The 21,703-nt window shown below is 37.2% G+C and overlaps 1 protein-coding gene across 2 annotated transcripts in view; it reads right to left on the bottom strand.

The window, feature by feature from the left end:
• The window catches only part of LOC149535457 (uncharacterized), an 80,240-nt gene that overhangs the window by 44,770 nt on the left and 13,767 nt on the right, over positions 1-21,703 (bottom strand). The gene's annotated exons all lie outside the window — the stretch shown is intronic.

Genomic DNA, 21,703 nt, shown 5'->3' with positions numbered 1-21,703 from the left:
TGTAAGAGGTCCACTTTTGATGGATTTTACATGTAATGACATATAAAATGTCTACTTTTGATAACATTTTAAGTAATTTAATAACCACCTGTCAATTTAACATCATTAAAATATTACTTAAGTGGGACATAGATTATATTTACATATCATATTAATAATATAACATGTAAATACCATTTTACAAGTATTATTTACCAGAGCTTTTGATTTAAAAGCTAAAAATTAAATTGAACTATATAGTTAATATAGTCACTTAAGTGAAAAATCAAAAAGTAACTTAAAATTATAACATAAAGTGCACTATAGTTACTTTAAGTGAAAATTTAAATGATAAAAGTAACTTAAAAACATAACATAAAATGAATTTAACTTATATTTTTCAAAAAGTGAATGTCAAATTAAAAATATAACATGATATTTTTAATTCGTGTCGTTGCATCAAAAAGGTCCACTTTTTGGGCGCTAAAACGGCCATATCTCTTGACTAGCAACTCCAATTATGCTCTAGATTAAATCAAATCGAAGGGGAAACCAAAAGCCATGACTTGAGCAAGACCAAAGGACTAAATAAAAACAAACACACACTCAAAAGCAAAGAAAATGATGATGAAGGCCTAAAAAATCAAACATAGGCTTGATAGAAAGAAAAATAAAAAAGACTTGACAAAAGCCTTCAGTAAAACAATTTGATATACAATTTGAAATCGATTGATCAATCAACATTAAGCAATTGAATATCAAATTCAACTTAGAAAGATTTGAAACTAGTTTGAAAAAGTTTCGTACTATTACCTACATTTTGTGATGACAAAATGCAGGACAATGACTATAGATAGGTCGAAGGGTATGATGGAGATCTTTCAATCAAACTACTTTTGAAGAGATGACTTTGAGGATTTTCCATATTCTCAAATGTCATTGACTCTGCTCAAGACTCGATGCCAAATTGGGCGAACAGTTTATGTAGATGTGAAAGAGAAATGAACAATTTGGAATTCCAATGAGAAGCAGCGCCCAATGTTAGTGTAGATGAGTTGGAGATAGTTTTGTCCAAATTTCAAGCATTTAAGGAACAAGATCAAACACAAGGTATGATGGGCAAAAGAGCATCAATGACTTAGTGGGAATCTTTCATAATTAATGGGTCATCTTTGGCCACTTCCCCACGAAGCAAGTGGCTATCTTCTAATTGGCCCATCTTGACCCTCTTACTAATTGTAAATTCCCTCTTCTTGTCTTAGCCCTAATTAGGGTTGAGGTGGCAAAATCTGGGTCATTTATTTTGAGGAAGAAGAGGACCTCTTTGGAATTTCCAAAGAGGTAGGTATCAAAGAACCTCGAACAATTAGACAAACCAAGGCAAAATCCTCCAAAGTGAAAAATAGGAGTCAAAGATTCAGAGGAAGAAAGTCAATTCAACAGCTTCTGGACGACGCAGGCAACATGAAGGGGCAAAAGAAACTGAGCTTTGGGACAGGCGTTGTCTCTCCCAAGCAACCATGAAGTTCCTAACTTGGAACGTCAAGCGCTGCAATGCCCCTGACAAGATGTGCCTTATCCAAAGAGGCTTTGATCAAGCAAAAGCAAACATAATTTGTGTTCAAGAAACAAAGATAGAAGTAGAGTGTGCCACAAGAATCTTTGGTGTTTCTCAACACAAAATCCTCCAAAGTGAAAAACAAGAGTCAAAGATCCAAAGGAAGAAAGTCAATTAAACAGCTTTTGGACGACACAGGCAACATGAAGGGGCAAAAGAAACTGAGCTTTGGGAGAGGCATTGTCTCTCCCAAGCAAGCATGAAGTTCCTAACTTGGAACGTCAGGGGCTGCAATGCCCCTGACAAGATGTGCCTTATCCAAAGAGGCTTTGATCAGGCAAAAGCAGACATAATTTGTGTTCAAGAAACAAAGATAGAAGTAGAGTGTGCCACAAGAATCTTTGGTGTTTGTCAGCACAAAATCCTCCAAAGTGAAAAATAGGAGTCAAAGATCCAGAGGAAGAAAGTCAATTCAACAGCTTCTCGACGACGTAGGCAACATGAAGGGGCAAAAGAAACTGACCTTTGGGAGAGGCATTGTCTCTCCCAAGCAACCATGAAGTTCCTAACTTGGAACGTCAAGGGCTACAATGCCCCTGACAAGATGTGCCTTATCCAAAGAGGCTTTGATCAGGCAAAAGCAAACATAATTTGTGTTCAAGAAACAAAGATAGAAGTAGAGTGTGCCACAAGAATCTTTGGTGTTTGTCAACAGTCATCAGGCTTTTTCGTTGATGTGATGGGAGCATTTAGGTGGCTTGGCATTCTCTGGAACCCCTTAACAGATTCAATGATCCCACTATCAAAGTCGCAGAATTGGCAATTGATGAAATTCACTTCCAAGATAGTGAATTTTGCAGGATTGTTGATTAACGTATACGGGCCTTCTCACCCCAATCAAAAGAGAGTGGTCTAGGAGGAAATCACAAGATTAATCAGTGAAAACTCTCAGGAAATGATTATTATTGTAGAAGATTTTAATGCAACTTTGACCCCATTTGAGAAGTAGGGTGGGAGAGGGGCTCTTAGCCAAGTACAATCCAATTTCCAAGATTTTGTAACAAAGAATTGTCTCTAGGAGGTGGTAACAAAGGGAGGTTCATACACAGGACAAATTAAAGAAAAGGCTTTTCCAACATAGCTAAGAAGCTAGATCAATTTTTGCTCACTGGTCCTTGGTCCTCACTCCCTTTTTTTGAACCATGCATTTAAGAATTTCTAGATCCAACCATTTCCCAGTCTCTCCTCTCATTCAGTGTAATATCCCCGTCATAAAATAAATGTATTTAATTAAACCTTGTTAATGGGTCAATTGATTTAATATATCTCGGACTAATCGTTTCTGTAGGTAGTTGTGGCTGTCGGCTATCTTTGTTCACCCTTGGAAGGTTTACTCGACAAGTATTTAAGTATAGCATGTAGGTAGTTGTTAGGTATGCAATTTAGATTATTTTCTCTATACTGCGAATTTTGGTTGAAGTTCCCTGTTGTTCGTTATTTTGGAAGTGAAAAGCCTTCCCTATTTGGCCCGTGCAGTTTCAGTGGGATTCAATCCTCACCCTATTCTGTATGTGTACTTGGCTCAGATCTAGAAAATCGAAGCATCATTTGTATGAGGAATATGATTATCCTTTGGTACAAGTAGGTGTCTGTTCAATCACTAATTATCTGCAAGTTATTCTTGTTTTAATATATTGCATTGTGTTTGAAAAGGTCTTACCGAACTTCTCTATTTTCCATCATCTTGATTTCACTGTTCATCCTTCCAATCATCATACAGACGTATAGCCTCAGCAAGTCTTACCCTCTTTGTGCACACCTCCGACTCACCTCTGTGTTGCCGTACGGACATCATAATACCATATGGCCTTCTTGACCCCTCCCCTCGCCATACTTCCATCCTCCCTGCCTCTACCGTACGGCATCTATGTGCCACCATATAGCATATCTCCTCCACTCCCTACTGTATGGCCTGACGTACAGCCTATTGCATTCTCCCATCACTATACATTATCCACCCCACTCCACCGTATGGCCGGTTCAACCACCGTATGACCTTCTCCTTACCACCATACGAACATTCTTGCCATCCTGTACGGACTTCTTCTCAACACCATAAGGCCTATATTGGCACATTGTACGGCTTCCCTTATATCATCTATATGGCTCTGTTCACATCTTCACACCGTACAATACTTCAAGCCCTTACTTCCTTCTGTACGGCCCCTTCTACAACCCTTTCATACGATTATTCAGGGTTGGTAACGGATTATCAAGCATACATAGCAAACGGAACATTACAGTGGTATCAAAGCTTTTGATTTTGCCAGCATGTGGAAGTGAATGCAAGTTTATACCCGAAGGAGAAGGCGAAATAACCCTATTGATAGAATGGCAGATCATCTGGATCCTACGACAGAACTCATGAATCTTATAAGAGTTCAACAAAAACCAAATACAAACCAACGAAACCCAAAGGCTGATGCAAGAAACATTACAAAAGTTATCCAAAGGAAAGACAAACAAGAGAACAAAATGGGCATCACGACGACTCGATTTCTGGAAGGGCAAACTTTCAACCCTCTCGCTCTTGACCCTTGATACCCATCTTCCTTCCAAGGACGAAAGCACCTCGGAAAGAAAGAGAACCCACTTTTTAAGAAATGCAAGAAAAAAATTTAGAAGATTGGAGGAACGAAAATATGGAATGTGATATATCTTACAGAGACTATGTTGATCTAAGAATGAGATATTCTGACGGGGGAAATCGAGGTTATTTTAATGATGATCGCAGGAGAAAGATCGGAAAGGTAAACTTATCACCATTTGATGGATCTAGAGTAATTACCACACAGTCATGGGTTCTAAACGCAGATACCTATTTCCAACTCAATCCAATGCCCGAAGAGGAAGCAATCAAGTTCGCAACACTTCATCTAGAAGAAGTGGCGCATGAGTGGTGGCATCATGGATTGGTTACTCTCGGTCACAACCAAGTGACCTCTTATGTTAAGTTCACTGAGAGACTCATTGACCGTTTTGATGGGAAGAATTCTAAGCTAAACTTCAAAGATCTAGCTCAGCTGAAGCAAACGAACACGGTAGATAACTACATCACTAAGTTCCAAAGGTTGTCAGTACTAGTCACAGGCATCTCTAAAAGACATCGAATTGTGTTATTCATGGATGGGCTGAGAGAGCCTTTGAGAGGTTGGATCAAAGGGTTCAACCTGTGTGCACTCAACGAAGCTATTAAGAAGGTGCATGACATGGCCGCATCTTCCTCCAAAACTCACGTAGCTACACCAACACCATTCCCACAAAAAGACAAGGACAAGGAGACAATTCAGAAGACACCTAAGTTTGATGAAGATTTTCGGCAAGAACTCCGAAGGAAAAAGCTCTATTTCACATGCAAAGAACCATGGGGACCTAGACATCCCTACCTTGGGAAGGGAAAGATTCATTACATTGAGGTGATGCCTGATGATGACGAAGGACAAATTCCTACAGCAACTGATGAAGAAGTTACCCAGCAGGAGAGAATAAATGCCCTGATACAAAAAGGGGGTTTCATTGCTACCCTCACTACATCGACTAGAAGTCGTATCTTCAGGATTCATGGCACACTTCACCGAAAACGAGTCCCAATCATGATTGATAGTGGTGTCACACTCAATTTCATCAATTCATCTTTGGTGACTTGTAAAGGCCTGCGCGCAGTTGAGCATGGAGGATTTGAGGTTAAGATTGCAAGAGGAACCTTGTTACCTTGCACTCATGTGATCCCACGGCTACAAATTTCCATGAGAAACTACACCATGGCAGATGATTTCTTTGTCATAGATTTGGTTGATATTGATATCATTTTGGGCATCCAATGGTTGGAAACTCTTGACCAGTACACCCAAAGTTTCAAAAGGATGGACTTTTCATTCGAGACAAATGACAAGGAGTTGCTAAGAGGAATGTCAAATAAAGGATCGAGGGAAGTCACAATCAAGAAGATGGAGGTAATTTTTAAATAGGATTTAGTCCCAGACGTTGCAAGTAAAAACAAGATAGTCAACACCTCACCCCATTCCTTGGATAATTTGCGGGCCCATCTATTGATTGAGTATTCCAAGAACACTTTTGCATGTGAGTTGATGTATGGCTATGTACGCGATGAAAGATACAAAGTTATTGATGACATTGTTTACTTCGGTGGGAAGATCTACTTAGTGCCTGACTCGGAACTGAAGAAGTTGATTACAGAAGGTTTCCTAGACCTGGATTTGCATTTGCTTGAGCACAAGCAAATTTTGGGACAGGAGGACTGTAATGTCCCCATCATAAAATAATTGTATTTAATTAAACCTTGTTAATGGGCCGATTGATTTAATTTCGGACCCATTTTTATTTTTAATCGTTTTCATAGGTAGGTGTGGTTGTCGGCTATCTTTGTTCACCCTCAGAAGGTTTACCTGACGGGTATTTAAGCACGACATGTAGGTAGTTGTTGGGTAAGCAATTTGGATTATTTTCTCTGTACTACAAATTCCGGTTGGAATTGCCTGTTGTTCGCCATTTCAAAAGTGATAGGCCTTCCCTATTTGGCTCATGCAGTTTCGGTGGGATTCAATCCTCACCCTATTCCATCTGTGTACTTGGGTCAGATCTAGCAAATCGGAGCATCATTTGTATGTGGAATATTATTATTATTTGGTACAAGTATGTATCTATTCGGTCTCTGATTATCTACAAGTTAAACTTGATTTAATATATTGCATTGTATTTGAAACGGCATTGTCAAGCTTCTCTATTTTCCATCATCTTCATTTCACCGTTCATCCTCCTGTCACCATACAAACATACGGCCTTAGCGGGGCTTTCCCTCTTTCTGCACCCTTCCGACTCCCCTCTGTGTTACCGTACGAACATCATAATATCGTACGATCGTACAGCCTTCTTGACCCCTCTCCTCGCCATACTTCCATCCTCCCTACATCTATTATACGACATCCTTGTGCCACCATACAGCCCAAGTTGCTCACCATTTTCCCACCATACAGCATATCTCCTTCACTCCCTACTGTATGGCCTAACGTATGGCTTGCTGCATTCTCCCATCACCGTACATCATCCACCCCATCTCCACTGTACGGCCAGTTCAACCACCGTACGGCCTTCTCCTTGCCACCGTACGAACATTCTTACCATCCTGTACGGACTTCTTCTCAACACCATATGCCTATATTGGCACACCATACGGCTTCCCCTATATCATCTATATAGCTTTGTTCACATCTTCTCAATGTACAATACTTCAAGCCCGTACTTCCTTCCGTATGATCCCTTCTACAACCCTTCTGTACGATCATTCAAGGTTGGTAACGGGTTATCAAGTGTACATAGCAAACGGAACATTACATTCAGCAAGATGGTATCCCTCCAAAGTGCCCTTTCAAGTTTGAACAAATGTGATTCAAAGAACTAGGATTGATGGATATGGCCACTGATTGGTGGAGAAACGGGTCGATCAAAAAACTGGTAACATGACTTTTCAGCTTTTTGAGAAACTAAAATTCATTAAGTAAAATTTGAAAGTGTGGAACATAACTTTTCTTTGGTGACATTTTCAAAGAAAAGGCTGAAAAGGATATCTGGAAGCTTTAAACAAGAAGGTACTGGAGGAGGGAATAGATTTGGTGGATTCTGAAATGGAAAAAGACCTCTTCTGCCAGTATGGTGAAATTCTTCAAAGAGAAGAAATCTACTCGAAGCACAAATCGCGAGACATGGCTGAGAGAAGGTGATTGAAATACAATTTTATTTCATTTCTCAATCAAGACCCATAGGAGCCTCAATAGGATCTTGTCAATCACCTGTGAGGATGGCTCAGTTGCATAAGACCCTAAAATCATTAATCGTGAGGCAGTTAATTTCTTCAAATCTTTGTGGAGTTCTAACTCTCGGATAGATGTCAAGCACGGGAAGAAATACTAAAGGTTATTCCAAATCTAGTATCGTTAGAAGATAATAAAATGCATATGGAGCCAATTTCTTTTAGAGAATTGAAGATGACAATCTTTGGCTGGGAAAGGACAAATCACCTGGTCTGGATGGGTTTCGGGCAGTATTTTATCAGAAGTTTAGGAATCTACTGAAGATTGACCTCTTGGTTGTGGTGGAGGAATCAAGGAAGACAGGTATTGTATTCAAGGATGTCAATAACACCTCTCCAACTCTCATTCCAAAGCGGAAGAATCCGGTGTGCTTTGATGATTTTCACCCAATATTCTTGTGCAACACAATTTACAAAATAATCACTAAAGTTACAGCAAACAGATTAAAGACCTTACTTGATAAGTTAATCTTTCGAGAGCGGTTTCACCCCAAACAAAAACATTGTTGATGGCATCATCGTGGCCCATGAAGCCATTCACTCAGCTCATTCAAGTAAGGCTATACATATTATGTTGAAACTTTATATCAAAAAGGCTTATCACAGAGTGGACGGAGGATTTTTACTGCAGGTTATGAAAAAAATTGGCTTTGGACAAGGATGGATCAATTGGATGAAGGGAATGATTCTCAGGTTACCAAGCTTCAATAATGCCCCCAAGGATTCTTTGAAACATCACGAGGCATCCATCAAGGGGATCCTATCTCCCCCTTTCTTGTCATCCTTTTGGCAGAAGTTTTGGGTAGACTAATATCCAAATATAGAGCAAACGGCCAATGGAAAGGTATTCGAATAGCACAAGATACAGAAGTAAACTCATTCACAGTTTACAGAGGAAACCTTTTTTGGGGTAGCCACTATGGTGGAAGCAAGATCAATGAAAGAAAATTTGGGCGCATAGAGTGTGGCCTCCAATCAGTCAGTCAATTGGAACATGTTAGAAATATTATTTTTGAGCACTGAGGTTGGTGCACAGCAAGCCATTACGGATGTATTTGGGGTTCGAATTAGGAAGCTACCCGATGAATTTCTAGGGACCCCTTGTTTGAAGGAGCTACAAGGAAAGACTACTGGAAGGAGTTGATAGATGGGTGTTGTTCCTGCATGGACGGATGGAAAAGTTAGTGGCTAACACTAGCTAGTTGACTCCTCGTGCTCAAATCAGTCATTTCAATGATGCCCGGTTACTCTGTCATGTTTCAAGATCCTTGCCAAGGTTTATCCTCCATTCAACAATGAATGCGTGAATTCCTCTGGAATGGTAACCAAGAACATGACAAATTTCCACTTATGGCTTGGGTTAGGATTTGTCAACCCAAAGGTGAGGGCAGTGTAGGGTTGAGAAATTGGAAGTTGCTTAATATTGCTTTGGGAGCAAAGCTTCTCTGGCAAAAGTTTTCTAGGGATCGGCAACAACAATTGGGCTTTGCGGGACCTTTTTGGTGTGTCCTTTGTAACAATGTTGAAGAGTCTTTAGACCACCTATTTCTGGGGTGACTTTTCCTAGAAAGTCAAGCATTCATTTTCAAGCAATTGGAATGGTTTGTCCAATGCCAACCAATCTCAAAGGTTGGTTGATGTGTGGCCTACTCACTCCCAATTCTCCTGCTTTTCCTCTATTTGGACGGTCATCCCATCCACCACTTTATGGAAGATACAGAAGGAACGAAATAGACACATCTTCCAGGAAAGAGCAGAGGATCTTTCAAGGTTCCTACTAAGACCAGAAAAGGCCATCTCTGAGCTGGCATCTAATGTAGCATTCTGAAACAATCAAAGTAAGAAGACCTTCAATCAAAATGATGCCTTTATTCAGAAGAGTTGGTCGTTGGTTAAATGCAAGCTCATTTATGGGCCTTTGAGAGTTGATTCTTTGCCAAAGAAACATTGTGTGACGTGGTCCCCGCCTAAACCTGTGTGGGTAAAAATTAACTTCGATGGGGCTTTGAAGGGAAACCCGTAGCCCTCGGAAATTGGTGTGGCGGCTAAATCTGATGATGGGAGTATCTTGGCATTTTGTGCAAAAAAAGTGAGGGATGGTACGAATAACTAAGCAGAGTGTCTTGTAGTTGTTGAAGTTGTGTTGTTGGGGTTAAAGCTTGGTGTTCGAAAATTGCACCTTAAAGGTGATTCTCAAATCGTGGTAAATGGCATTGTTAAAGGCAATTTAGAGACTTGGTACCTTGACAAATATGTCAAGCAAATCAAAACTCTGCTCAACAAAGTATATGAATTCAAAGTAACTCATGTGCTAAGGGAGGCTAACTCACTAGCCAATAAGCTTTTGAATGTTGGGATGGTAGGCTCATCAGATGAAAACTTTGAAATGCTAGAATATTATAGGAATATTTCATCATACAATTTGGACATGTATTAAATCTATGACTGATTGGAAAATAATGGAATTTGGGCAATGATTTAGATTTGTGAAGACTTTTTTCAAAAAAAATTATTGAGTATTTCAATAACGTCTCTCCACACGAGCCGGATATGTAGTCACTCCACAATCAATTGGGAGGACAAATGATTGCACTTATGACATGTGTTTCTTTGCCTTGCATGTCGAACTATTATGATCAAGTGGTGGCAGTTGTCCTTAAGCACCATTTCTTCAAGCTTTTGGAACTCCCCATTATTGAAATGGAGGTGGATTGATAGGGTGGCAAAGCTAAAAAGGCCAAAGGCAACTACAGATTTTGAGTGAGCAACATAGTCATGATCTTGTAAGATATGGACTTTGATCTTTCTAGAGATCTCTATGGTTTTTAAATCCCTAAACTCTTGCCAATTTTTCACAACCATCATTTCGGAATCTTAAGTGTAGAACTATTGATGAATCTAATGGAGGCAAACTTTTCTAAGAAGTACAAGCCAAATTCCGACCTTTAAAGGTGTCATCATAATTAAAAGACTGCGCAATGTTTTTAAGCAAATGGAGACTTGTTTTGGGGGATGATGAAGCTCATTTTCGGTGAGAGATATCTAAACAAGGACCTAAGGCCTCAGTCAAACTTGGACATATCGTCGTTGTTCATGGCTTTGGAACTGATGGTTCCCGACTCCAAGATGGAAGTTCGTCTGGCTGTAAGGGACTGTTTTGTCACTAAATGGGGAGTGGGCTTTGAAGACATTGTACAGAGAGCCGAAATTGGGGTAGTGTTACACATGGGCAACCGCCCTTGGTGCATGATCAGAGGTGGTCCGAGTGAACTTCAGCCCCTGATTTGTTCTTTTGCTGACCCACCAGAAGTCCATTGGCTCGTGGAGCAATCTGGATGATGTTGCTTACCTCTTTTCTTCATTCATTGGCACAAGTTTGTGCCCTTGTTGTCGAGCCGAGTATCTATAATAGGAAGGTGACTGTGGTTAGGTCAAATGCCCCCTTGGTGATTCCAGCCGCCCTCAGGTGTGGCATCAAATTCCATCCAAAAAGAATCATGGATCGGACATGGCTTGTAGAGTCGACCCTATGGATAACCATGCAAATTTGACCTGGGTTGATGTATCGTTGTTGGTGGAGCATGCTGAGTCTTCTGTTCAGCCAAGAGGCCCTGGTGGGAAGCCAAAGCCCACTCAAGGTGATGCTTTCACCAATTTCTCCCGTGAAGATGCTGCCAAATGGTTCAAGTGAAAGCATGTATTGGTTTTCGGTTTGGTTTGTAGGTGGTTGTTCTCTATTTACAATCATGGTTTAATCACATTTTGGCCAGTATGGCATGTGATTTCAACGTAATACTTTGATTTTGTAGATGGGTCTAGGTGGAGTCATGTGTTTTGGGTTGAATCTGGCTTGATATTGCCTTAGTGGCAATCTACTCACGTAATCATCTTTTTAATATCAACACAATATACTTATTACCAATCCAAAAAAAATGATTACAATGCAAAACCAAATAAACAATTCTGGAAACATTTACTGCAACTAATGCAATTCCTAAACCAATACTAAACCTGATTATGAAGTAACACTGATTTTATCAGTTCCAGGGGCACTACTTTAGCTGTACCAAGCATTTATCTAGAAACAGTTGAGAGCCACTATATCTCCAGCAATAGAAGTAATCCCAACTCCTCTCTTACAATCTGCTGAAAATGAGTGATTTCTGATTTTTCCCAATGAACACTTCCAGCCACTAATTACACCCATTTCAGGAATTTTCTGAATGGCACAGCTGTATGTAGCTGTACAGTTGAATGCTGAGTTGTACTATTTTTGCCAATGGACAATCTAAATTTGCTGCAATCTTCTTCCCTCCAAATGTCCACAAATCAGGTTTGTTTCCTGATCAGAAGCTCTAAAAATGCCCAACTTCCAAGCAGATAATTGTGGGGGAAGATTTGGAGCTGTATGGTTGGAAAAACTGCACTAAAATGACATAAAAACCACCTCCACAATCACCGATCTGCAACTACAATGAGAAAATTTACCTCTCCTAAAATCAGATCTGATGAATTGCTCCTAATCTCTTGATCCCAATGAAGTACAATGCTAATCCTTGTAAATTTCAAGCCCTTGGATGATATCTGACACCCGTGAGTTTTCTATTTTTGAGATTCTTCAATCTCAGATGATCTACACAGCGAAACCCTAGCACAGAGCTCCATCTCCCAAAACACAGTTGCAGAATAACCTGGAAAAATGAGTGCCAGTCACTTTAATTCCCTCCAAGGCCCACTCAAATTCCATTTAGGTTTTCTTCTTTTTATTTACAAAAGTAATTAAATTTTATTTTATTTATCTTCTCCCTAGGAGGTTCAAACCTCATAAGGGTTATTCATCATTGCCAAAAAGTCTCCTTTTCAAGTTGTAATGTGAAGTTATAGCCCAGGGGATTCAGTCGCCATCCTATTATTAGTTCCTGCCATACAGGAAACTATTGCATTCATGAAAAGCAACTTTTTCAATTTAATTGACCAATCACAACATTTAATTTTTTTTAAACTTTTTCTTCTATATAGTTTTAATATCTCTTGCAATTTTTTTATTTGAACTAATTTTTTTTATCTCCAATGTTATTGGTGGAAGTGTGTTACAGTCATGAGTTTAGCTTTTAGCTTTTGTCCATTTTGTAAGCTTTATATCTTCCTATTTATTATTAACTTGTCACAATTTTTTATTATTATTATGAACTTTGACATTATTTATTTATAGCTGGCAGGATACTAATGTAATCATTCAAATCAATTAAATATCAAAGTATCAATCAATCAACCTTCACAATAATTAGTCACCTTTTTAAAAGTCAAAGCATCTACCAATTAGAAAGAAAATATATTGGTAGATTTTTAAATAATCATTTTTAACAAATGCATACAATCTTATGTTTTATTTATTATTAAAATTTGTGGATAACTAAACTGCCTTTTTTTTCCTAAAACTTATCCCTTCCACTCTAAATAACACAGATGTTAAAGAAAGATTAAAAGTTCACCACAAGATTTAGAAAAATCTTTTAAATATTCCTCTAGAGCAAAGTAACGAGAATCGGAATTGATCGGAATCGGCAAGGGAAAATCAAATCGCTAATCAGCCATTAATTGGAATCAAATCAGCTATGAATTGGTAAATTTTAAAAAACCTTAAAAATTTAGAGATTTTAACAATTTAAAACTTATTTCATGCACCCTTTATTGAATAGAACTTAAACACACTATAACATCATCAAATAGAATCCAACATACATAAACAAGGAACATAAATAATAAATCCATCACATATGTAAAATATAAATTTTAGCTTAAGTAAATAGAAATCATAGGATCATAATGAGTCACAACGTAGATATGTAGAATTATAAATGTTGTCAAATCATAAATGTACGTAAGATGAAGATCCATGAAACATATGTCTATCTGTAAACAAAATGAAAAGACGAGTCTATCTGCTCTAGCTCTAGCTCTAGCTCAAGTCTATCTCATTTTTCCTCTCTTTGTGTCATACTCAACAAATAGAAGGCCTTTTAGAGTCATAAGAAAGATAAATGTGAAAAAAAAAAAATTTAAAAGTTTTATTTTTATACATTTTTAAGTTGCCCAATTGGGTTGCTTGATCTTTCCAGCCGATTCATGGTGATTCATGCCAAGAAATCGTCTATTCGATTCACCGTTTAAAAAAAATTCACCTAGCTTGAATCAAACCGCCAAATCGCATGAATCGCCGCAATTCTCGTTACTATGCTCTAGAGTCTTCCAATTAGCACTATTTTTGGAGTCTTTTGATTATTAACAATATATGCATACACTTTTTCTATGCTCATTAATTCTTTTTTATTATCAACAAACATTTTTGAGGCAATATGATTTCAGATGCGTATACTTCTTTCCGCTCATTAATTCTCTATTTTATCAACAACCAATTTAGGTACAGTATGATTTCAAAGGCGGTATGAGTTTCCAACAGCTACTTTAGAGGTGATGTTGTAAACTTGCAACCATAGTTTTAATTAGTTTGTTTCTAATAATATTTTATGAAAGATGTTGCTTATTTATTTAAACAAATTAATAGGTGTTTCTGAAAATAGACCTAACTAAAATTGAGTAGATTGTAAATCATAGGCAATTCAACACAAGTCTTCAACAAATATGGAATCCATGGGCCATATTTTTTAACTTAAAGTAGGAGACAAAATTCATGTAATTGAAGTCGAGACTATTTTTTCTAATCAATTCAAAAAGGTTATGTCAATGTGAGTCTTTGATGGCACTATGCTTACAGGATATATGATTATCATTTAATTCTTGTTTCTTAGAAGATATTAATAAATATTGCATAAGTTGGAGATACAGTACTACTATTGGATTGTCTGCTTTATAATTATTCATCTAAGTTATTTTATTCCTTATTCCAAAATTTGGTGCTACTATGTTTTGGCAAATGAATATTTGCCTCTTCCTTTAGAATTGTGATTTGTTTTAAAATGTTACGTGATAACATTAATGTATGGAGATTACCGATGAATTAAGAACAAAAAATACTTTCAAACCTTTCATTTCTTTTAATTTCTCCTAGGAATCTACATCGTAGTACAAACCGATAGGCTTACCATTAATACTGTGTTGACAAATTGCTCATCTAATTTGACATTTAACATTTTCTTTAACAATACTTAGCACTTTGACTACAACCTAATTATACATGGGCAGGAACTTAGACGCTATGCGTCCTTGTTATAATATATTATTACATTATTAAGTGATTATAATAATCACTTTTATAATTATTTTATTAAAAATTTAGACAAAGACTAAATTATTCATAGCTTGCTCATCTAGACCCCAAACTGAGATCAGTCTAATGAAATCCATCCAATAACGTTGTCTAACCACTAAGAGATGACTAACAATACCTTCCTCAAATTTAGGAACTCTCCTAAAAATGGGAACTATGCCAAAAGTATCCAAGCTGATCCTAGAGGTCTCCTGGTGCATCCCGAACAACTACTAGTCCATGCCTAAAAACTAGAGATTCGTCCAAAGCCTAGGAGTTTGTCCCAACCTAACCAAACTAGCTCACAATGCCCTAATATGTCTTCAAAAGCACCTAAATGGGTCCTATTGATGTGAGTTTTGTTCCACTACAATTTCCAAAATTGAATACTTAGTATTCCAAGATGAAACACCAAATCTCCAACTCTCTTTAAAATAAGGATGCTCGTATGCTAAACAATGTAGCTAAATTGTGTGATCAAATGAGACAACCTCAGGGTTCCTTCTTAATCGTGAATAATAATGTGATATGTTGGTTATCAAAAGGGACTTGAGTTGTTCATTTAATGGATATCAACTTCTTCAACAACTTCCATCACTTCCAACCAAATAACTTGCAAAGGGAAGTGTTTAAAAATTCTATCGAACTTTGAGAATGTAAGACAATGTTGATAATGGGGTGAGCCCCTAACCAATCCCTTCTTTGTTGTATCAACTAGGCATAGAAGGGTGCTATCTTGTATGGTACAAAAATGATTTTCAAATTGTCAATATTCATCCAAACACCCTATGAAGGTGCAATTTAAATGTTTATCTCCAATAGAAGTTAAACACTTACAATTTAGGCTCAAACTAATCTTGCAATGTTACTTACAATCAATAAGTACCAAAAGGTATGAATACTGGCTTCACCATTAATCACCATTCAACAATATCTTCCATCCATTTACTTCTACTTGTATTCAATATGAAACAAAATTCTAATCTAAGTTAGATACAAAGAACCATCAATACTCCAAAATGATCATATATATCCACCATGTAAGCACAACAATGAATAGAGAACAATTTTGGTAGTACTTTTGCCACAATTTTCCAACATAACTCTCTTACTAATTATGTGAGCAAGTCTTTATTTGGGGGCTCAATTACAAAATAACCAAGAATAATTTGACATCAAGAGCCCTAATTAATCCACATAAGCCGTGATTAGGGTTTCCATAACTATAGCTATATATATTATGTTATGGTAAATCAGTATATTGTAGTTGTATTAAACAAAGGAGATGAAAATTACTTATATACATTTACAAAGATGATGTTTCTAAAGGAAACAAACGTGAACTAAAGATGGTAATAGAAACTACCTAATAAACTAGAGACTAAGATGACCATTAAAGAAAAATTACAATATTCTAATACCCTCCCTTAATTATCATCATCTAGTTGTTGTCTGTCGGTCACAAATACTACAAAACATTATGTTGTTGTTGAGAACCTCCCTAGATCTGCAAAATGTTAATGACCAAGAAGCTAAAATCCATCCAAAACATAACAAAGAATGGTGACCCCTTCACAATGCTTTGCAACAAGAGGCAAGACCGTGCCACTAAGATGAGCATGTCAATAACCCTCCCAGAATCAGCAAAACATCTAACCAAAAATCATCACAAAACATCCAACCTAATGTTGAATAACAAAACTTCTCTTCCTTGCAGACAAAGAAACACTAAGAACACCTTGCACAATTTTGAGAAAAACTCAACAAACCTTCCAAACTTTACAGATGAGCATGATGCCCCAAAACAGAGTGCAAAATGTCATGATTTTTTAGGAGAAAAATTTAAAAAAACGAACACAAATCAACAAGAAAAAATGATCAAAACCAAAGAACAGAATCTAAGGCATAGATTAACGTACAAAGCATCATTTTTTAGGAAGAAACGGAAAAACCCAATAGATAATTTCTGAGGAAAAATTATAAATCCACGAAGGAATCCCACGCAATTTTGTGAATTTATAGAATCATAATTTTTTTAAGGGAAAAAACTATGAAAACCAATCAAAAAAAAATTGAAGGGAAGAAACTATGAAAACCTATTAGAGAAATCTTCATGCGGTAAACATGAGACTTTGCATAGTAAAACAACACATGCCACCCACATGCAAATACATACAACCTTAAACAAACATAGACTTTTACACAAACCAAGAAATTGTGCAATCAAAACCCTCGACCATGCTCACAATTTTCAGCAAAATTTTATCTTCCACGAGTAACCACAAAATTTTCATAATATACCTCCGACATTTTTTGTTTCAAAGAATCAAAAAAAAAAAATTTGGAAAAAACCCCAGATCAGAAGAGGCTTGAACATTTCTTTAAAAATGTTCCAAATTTTATGATATCCCATTGACTTGCTCTGATATCATGTTATGGTAAATCGATGTTGTTGTAGTTGTATTAAACAATGGAGATGAAAACTCTCTCATATAGATTTACAAAGACGATGTTTCTAAAAAAAAATCGTGAACTAAAGATGGAAAATAGAAACTACCTTATAAACTAAAGACTATCTAAAATGAACATTAAAGAAACAATATTCTAATATATTAAATTCCCACCCAATTACAATTAGGTACCACCATGTGGACCAATTAAAAAATTACATTGCTTTCATGGGCCGATAAGAAAATATATCAGCCATAATCACTTGATAAGATGCACCAACGAATGGGCTAATCAAAACATTACACTATTTTGTAGGCTAATGGAAAGGGAAGTTAGGTAGAGGCTTGTAGAAGGAAACTTGTAGACAATGCCACCATTTAGCCAACAAATAAGATGATACTACTTTTATTTACACCAAGCCATATCAAAAAATATTCTTTTCATTATCTCTTTTCTCTCTTGGTGAATGCAATAAATCTAGACACAATATGACGAAGTTCTTCCATTAGGACACTTGGCACATTTTCATTGGTTGAGGATATGGTTGTCACCTCAGCATACTCATCCTATAAACTTGATAAATAGCCCTCTTTGATGATGAAAAAACATTATTGAGCCTTCAGTTGTGATGACTCGTCTTCTCAATTGCTTAAAATCCTTTATGCTGTAATATTTTCCCATGGCATCTTCCAAAATATGTTGATCTTGTTCTTCCATTAAATTTGACGTGTCTTTCTTCTATGTCTTGATATCTTGAAGGTGTTCTTTATAGTTTTCCTTGATCTTGAACCAAATCTTGTCCTTGACTTCATATCATCTTTTTTTCAACATTTTGGAACCATTTATGGTCTTCTGGGTCTTGATGTCCTTTGATCTTGGTCATGTATTTGCTGCTTGAATCAATCTTGACAACATCTCACTTGCACTTGAACCATCCAGTTCTTGGCCACCTTATTTTCTTCATTAGCTTCTTTTATCTTTCACCCTACCATACAACTCCATCTGTTAGACTTTCATATTGCAGATCAGAATCATAACATAGTGATTGATGATGAATTTACTTCAAGATAACAACCTCCTAATGAATTAACTTTATCGCCCAATAATCAAGGTGCCTCTAATACTTCTACTCTAAATCCAATGCATCATTTTGAGTAACATACTACATGAACCCTCTCTATTATACAATTATAGATTTTGAGCCCTAAGAATTTTAATAAAAATCTGATGATAACCAAAAGACACCAAGAATTCAGACAGTCACAATGTCTCTACACCCTTGATTTCATCTAAATTGCCATTTTCGGCAATTAACCCGAATAAAACTCTCACAATTAGCTTTTTAAGTAGAATGAAAATCCGAGTCTTTACACTCAACTTTGGAAGTAACTGGTAAAAAAGTCTGATTTTCAAATCCGGGCTGATTGTTACTGTGAATCCAAAGGAAAAGTTTCCCAAAACTTTCTGATTTTGATAGATCTGCAAAGTATTTGCTGTTGATATTTCTGGTTTTTACTTTCACATCAGAGACGTCTTTCATTTGATACTCATTGATGGCCAAAAGATATCGCTTCAGCCTGGTATGATGATTTGTCTTCATAGGGCTGGCGTCACATTCCAAAATGGTTATTTGCAGCCTTCTAAGAGAATCTGACATTGTGTGACCAAAATTGGAGGCAAAGCTCCAATCTAGAAGCAATTCACAATTGGAGGGATCTGATTTTCTTCTTCCCAGCCTGTTGGTTATCAAACTTGTGAGTCCAATGATGAGGCTCTCTAAAATCTTTAATATCTGACAAACCTGCAAACTTGTTGCTATAGTCTGGGTGCTTGACTTAAATTGATTTTGAAAAAGGCCTCAAATATTGTCCAGCTGTGGAAGCTCGAGATGCCTGCCAGTTAGATTTGAATCCAAGTAATTATAATTGTGGTCTTAAAACAAGATTTCAAGTGGCTATTTATACATGCTGGACCTTACAAGTTAGAGGCCTTCCTTTTAATTTTTTTCTCCTCTCCATTTGAATTTGAATTCACCCGTAATCAGATCTGGTTCTTTTGTCACTGATTTATTACACCAGATTTATGGCTATATTTGAATAAAATCTCCTCTCATTTGCATTAAATTTAAATGACCTCTCTTCCATATTTGAAATTGATCCCCTTATTCATTAAATACTTGGCCTAGTATGAATTGTATTTAATTTAGGTTTCCTGGCTTAATGCCTCGCGCCAAGATTTAGGGCTATATCTTCAAATCTTGTGCCCATAGGCTACATATTTAAGCCCTTGTTTAATCAGAATGAGATTTAGCGCTGCTCTCGTTAAACTTAGGATCTGATTTATGTTGATTTTAAGCATAACTAAGCATGCACACTAGAGTTTGGGGCTTCATGCATAAGTGGATGGGCCACGTTTCATGATGGGACCAGATCTAAGTTCATTTGGGTCCATGCATTTCACATCTTGGGGCCATGTTTAAGTCCATTTGAGTCTGATTGATGTGAATTTAGGGCATGAGTTATGGACTTTAGGCCACATGTTACCTGATAGGATCGCCTCATTTGCTACTAAGGGCCACACACCATGATTTTAGGTGAGATATATTAAGTTTTAGGACCACACGTTTCATGTTAAGGGTCTGATTTATTAAATCTTTCCATTTTAGGGCCACAATGAAGTCACACGCCGCCCCTTTAGGGCTTGGTTTGTATCGAATTTTGAGCCACATTTTTTAAACCATTTTGCTGACTGCCTTATAAAATTGAGACCATGCGCTATAGATTGAGGACATATCTAAATCGAAATTAACCCACTTAGACCCATCTGTTTGACCCGATAAACCGAATCAGGAACACATGTTTCATCTCAGAAGTCCCTATTTCAAAATTTGAGTACAAGTTGTGCAATTTTATAGCCCAGAATCCATAGTAAGGCTTTAAACATTCATATTTAGGCCCCATCAAGCCTATACATTAGGTCTAGGGACCAAATTCAAGCTCTTCCTCATTGAATTATGGCCTGGTCCAATTAGACCCAGGCCCAGGGGCTGATTTTGTTGATTTTAGGCATAGCACATGGGCCAAAGGCTGCACATTTCAGATATAAGGCCTGATTCTTAGAGTTTTGAACTTATATGTTTCAACTTAAGCTTATCCTATTTAGGTCTAGGTCCGTGCGTTTGAGATAGGGCCTACCTGATTGGCCAAAAGACATCACATATTTGAGGTAGGGCCCACTCTTTGAACTTTGATCCATGCCTTAGCTTTATTAGGCCATTTGAACTTGATAAAGGGAGCTTGTGATTGGTTAAAGCTTCCTACCTTCCTCTTTTGCATTATTTCTTCCTTCATCAAACTTATGACATGAGATGTTTCCTACACCCAATAAGACAAGTTTTCCTTCCCTTGCCACCTAAGGAAGTGGAATCCACTCCTCTATGGGGCAAACTCGCCACATAAAGATGTGGAATCTACCTCTTTATGTGTCAACATAAAGAGGGAAGTATTATTTGATTTTATCAATAACTTTCTTTTTTATTTCCCTCCTAAGACAAATTACTTGGGCAAAATTTACATACCTTTGGTTCAAATTTTTTTTAAATTTCTCACTCAGCCAAATTTTATCAATTTTCTCCATTTTTTACCCTTTGCCAAATTTTACCATTTTTTTCCAAATTTTGACACTTCGTCAAATATTTCCATATTGCTCAATTTTCACACTTGATACTTTGGGAAGGCCTTCTAAATCCTAGATTGTTGCCAAACATGCTCTACCACTTAAACTTACCAGCGAAAAAGAGGGGGTCCCCATTTGCAATAGAGCAATGGTTTGAAAAAATCAAAAGTCCCCGATGCAATTTCTTGGCCTAGGGAAACCATATAATAGGCCAACCTTAACTGTCAACTGACCTTCTTCAGGAGGGGGCATTGTAATGTTCAATTTTGTCTAGCAAGGATTTCAAGATTTAAGGATGGTTTGCCAAAGGTAATTGGAATCAATGGAGAAAGTGTTTGAGTAGGTGAAGAGGAGCAGTGTTAGATAAGGCATTGAGAATGAAGTGGAGAGTAGTGATCATGCCATTAGTGCATGTAACAAGATAGTTGCATATGACAGTTTGCACTAGATCTATAAGTTAAACAACTTAGAATTGATCCTTGGAAGTAATGGGCAATTATATGCAATTCTCTCTAGGTGAAGAGAAAATGAAAAATAACTTGTGTGTTAGCTATGATTGATGCCAACATATAGGTAAGAACCAGAGACAATAACAAAGTAGCATGAATGTGTTGGCTATGATTGAAACTAACTCACACATAAGAGTCAGAGATGACAATATAGAAGCATGAACTCTGCACTCACTGTTACAATCTTCACCAATGCAAATCTCTGGCAGTTACCATGCAGTGGCTATCAATCAGTACTTCCCAACACGAATTGCTTAAAGAGGATAATAGCATGGACGAGCAAACATATAAAGCAGATTGGGTTGACAGACTGCAAAGTTTGGAAATGAACTGGCTCTTGTGTTTGACATTCTGCAAGCCACTCACTCTAAAGTAAA

The sequence above is a fragment of the Cupressus sempervirens genome, chromosome 10 (genome assembly GCF_028749045.1).
Source record: "Cupressus sempervirens isolate cs-2001-9-10 chromosome 10, ASM2874904v1, whole genome shotgun sequence".
In the NCBI taxonomy this organism is placed as follows: domain Eukaryota; kingdom Viridiplantae; phylum Streptophyta; class Pinopsida; order Cupressales; family Cupressaceae; genus Cupressus; species Cupressus sempervirens.
This window is presented reverse-complemented; position numbering and strand designations above follow the sequence as displayed.